The sequence below is a fragment of the Rousettus aegyptiacus genome, unplaced genomic scaffold (assembly GCF_014176215.1).
Source record: "Rousettus aegyptiacus isolate mRouAeg1 unplaced genomic scaffold, mRouAeg1.p scaffold_m13_p_3, whole genome shotgun sequence".
Classification (NCBI taxonomy): Eukaryota; Metazoa; Chordata; class Mammalia; order Chiroptera; family Pteropodidae; genus Rousettus; species Rousettus aegyptiacus.
Window position 1 is genome coordinate 97,326,063 of NW_023416306.1, and position 3,375 is coordinate 97,329,437.

At 43.2% G+C, this 3,375-nt stretch overlaps 1 pseudogene; it reads right to left on the reverse strand.

Moving 5' to 3' along the window:
• Positions 1-425: 425 nt before the first annotated feature.
• On the reverse strand, positions 426-1,584 carry LOC107512803 (annotated as a pseudogene).
• Between the last annotated feature and the right edge of the window lie 1,791 nt (positions 1,585-3,375).

Genomic DNA, 3,375 nt, shown 5'->3' on the forward strand with positions numbered 1-3,375 from the left:
ACTGTGCTCCCTCCCTGCCAGGCCATCTGCAAATCCACTGGACCCTCCAATTTGACACAGCTTATCCACCTCTCCCCATGGACTAGCCATGGGCAAGAGACCAACCCCTCTCTCAGTGTTTCAGCTTCTTGTTCTGCTTTTCCCATCCCTAAAATACTAGTCCTAGAGAAAACACCAACATCATAATTTCTCTCTCCCAAGCCTCTTAACTCAGGGTGCTCAACATGGACCCCTGAGACCTGAGCATCCCAGTGATCGGAAGATGGCACAGCTGCCAGGGCCTTAGGGCAGGACAGTAGGCATCAGTGCTTATCTGTGTAAAGCAGGGTTGGTGGTGCCACTGTGGAAGAATGTGGGAGGCATAGGGCTCCTAGGTGTGCCTGAAAGAGGGGGGAGCAAGGAAGACAGCCCCAGGAAGCCAAGGCTTATTTACCATAGAAGTCAACATGGGCTCTGGACTTGAACATGTCTTTTTGTAACTGACTTAGCAGTTTCTGGGCTGACATCTTACAATCCACCAGTTCCCCCTTTGTCTTCATCTCTTGCAGACTTTTTTTTGCATGTCTGGGTCCACGGAGGTCTCCTGGGCCAACTGCTGCGTGTCTTTGTCCAGGGGCCTGGGGCATAGCTCAGTACCCTCACACTAGGTTCCTCTATGGCCAGGATTTGGAACATCATGTTACCGGCAGCCTTCCCTGCACAGTGCAGTGTCCAGCACTTGAAGGGATGTGGAGCACAGAGGGATGAGATGTTAACCTCTGTCCCGCTAAGGCCAGGACTGTCTGGGAAGGCCTTCAGGATGCTAGAAGTCAAGCAGAGCACAGAGGTCAAGTTCAGAGCCCAGTAGCTATTCATTTCAGCTGGGTCAGCCAGGTCCACAAAACCTTTGGACACATCTCCAAGAGTGCCTGCATTGTTGTTGATCAGCAGCTTTTGCTGCAGGCTCTCGGGCCTGGGGAACTCGTGCAGGTTGCTGAGAAGCCACTGCAAGCCAGCCTTGGCACCCAGGTCAGTGGACACCCGCACCACACATCGGCCCTGCTGTCTATGAGCCCAGCTCGGCCTCCAGCTGCTGTAGCACCTCATCGTTGTGGGTGTTTAGGACCAACAGGGAGCCAGGGAAGAAAGGCCGGGCCAGGAGCAAGGCCAGCGCCAAGCCGAAGCTGGGGGAGGCCCTGGTAACCAAGCACACACAAAGCGTCCCAGGCTGCCCTTCTGGCCACAGCCGACCTTATTTTTTCATACCTTCTCTCTCTTTTGGAGTTGGGTTTTATAGGACAGAAGCAAAGTTTAGAAAGAAAACAAGAGCTTGTTGGTCTATCTTATATCTCTCCCTCAAATTCTATTTTCAAGCCACACACTTATCTTTTGATGTGAAACAGAAGAATTTTGATAATTGGAAAAATGAAAACTTTAGGTAGTTCTTTAGATAGCTGTTTCTTATTTAGAAACAGAAGCACCAGCCTTCTCATCCAAACAGCTCAGAGGCACCGTATCACACAATCGTTGGTTGTTCAGTGGGTCTGATTCTAGAAATCTCTCAGAATTTCCAAACTCAATGTAGAAATCATATTGTAAATGCATTGTCTACATTATACAATTTGAACAGTAAATAATTCTATCAGTAAATAAGAGGGGCCAAAAACATACTCACAAATGTTGTGAAAATATGTTTTAGTAAACACTGGGGACTTGTAAAATAGCAATTGTTTAAATAAGAGTTTACAGTTTTTTGAAATTTAGTTTATAAGAAAGATGGCTTAAGTTAGTGTAGTGAAAACATAAAATTTTTTGTTCCTTGGAACTTATTATATGAGCCCAATTAGCTTAGAATTTCTTCCCCCTCCCCCAAATGGCACAAAACCCATAAGAAACAGAAATCAAATACAAATACATAACCCATGCATGCATAAATGAGCAAAAAGAGTTAAACTTTTAGTTCCTCTTGCAACCTAGATGGCACATAAAATCCAAAATAAAGTTTTGGACCTCCCAGATAGTGGCAGAGTTGTTCTCGCATGGCATTCCATGATGAAACAAGACTTGGCTCTTGTTGCTGGCTTCCAGACTAGTTCAGACAGAAGTTCTCTCCCTGGAGTCATCCAGTGTTTGAGTTAACTAAATCCAAAAAAGTTATAAAATCTTTCTCTACCTGTGCTCTGCCTCCTCTGAAGATACTAGAGTTACCTGTTGGTTGATTTTTCTCTATATTCAGAGTAATCGTCCTTTGCTGGAGAAATCTGGAGCCAATTTTGTTTACCATTCACAATGTTGTGCATGCAGAAAGGACTTCGCAGGGTACCCAAATATGCAGCACACTTGGGAGAGTTGTGACTCAGTGGGAAGCAAGGCTGGGGGCACAAGGATTCTAGAATGATGGGGAAGGTCAAATCTCTGTTTTTTCCCCAAACCCTGCTGTCTTTTTGCTGCATGCATTTGAATCTTTCAAAAAGCCTCTGTTGGCACTTGAAATGGAAGCAGGATGTGCACTTTCTGCTGCTTAAGAGTTGTGTAAAGATTTTATGATGGGAATTTCCTCTTCATGCCTATGTATTCTTTTATTTAAAAAATCTGTTCTAAACATCCAGAAATTGTTTTATTTTTAAAGTCAAAGAATATGTGACAATTATAGCCTTTATGCCCATTTTTCATACCTGCAGAGTTCAGATAACTTTCCTTAATGGCAGTTTTCATTTAAATTTCTTGTTACTCTGACCCAACTAGCTCTACTTTGCTTCTTGGCAATTTCTTCCCTATGTTCTATCCAGAAACTTCTCTTTGAAGGCAACAATTTTCTTTGTAAAATTTCCAGAATGTTTCATTTATCATAATTCTTTACCATAGACTTTCCTTCTAATGTTTGCTGTTCTTTGAGCATCTGTGCCAGCGAAGTAGCAGTTGCGCTGTTAATCAGAGTGATGTGGGATTAAGGGTAGTGGACCCCACTGATCTTTGGACTCTTTAGTGATGAAGCTAACCATTCCTTAGTAAGTGGGCCTCAGCTCAACACTGTACACTGTGATTGCAAGGAAGTATTTGTATTATATTTTCTCCAGGCAAGGGTGAAAAGTCAGCATGAGATTGATATGAAATTCTCTACCTCTATTTTTTTCTCCATTGAGTGTGAATCAGCCATCAATCTCAAGGGAGAATCTTTCTTGTAAAAAATTCTGCAAGGTAATTCCACCCCTTGAGAACCTTCAAAGTTGTCTCTTGTTATCTAATTAGTATTTGACAGATACTTGTAAGACAAATCCAACTTTCAGCATCTACCAAAATATATTATGTGCCAGGAATTTAACTGGTCTTTGATACATAGACACAAAAGATAAAGTTCTTGCCCACAAGGAGCTAACAGTTTGTTGGAGAAGACAG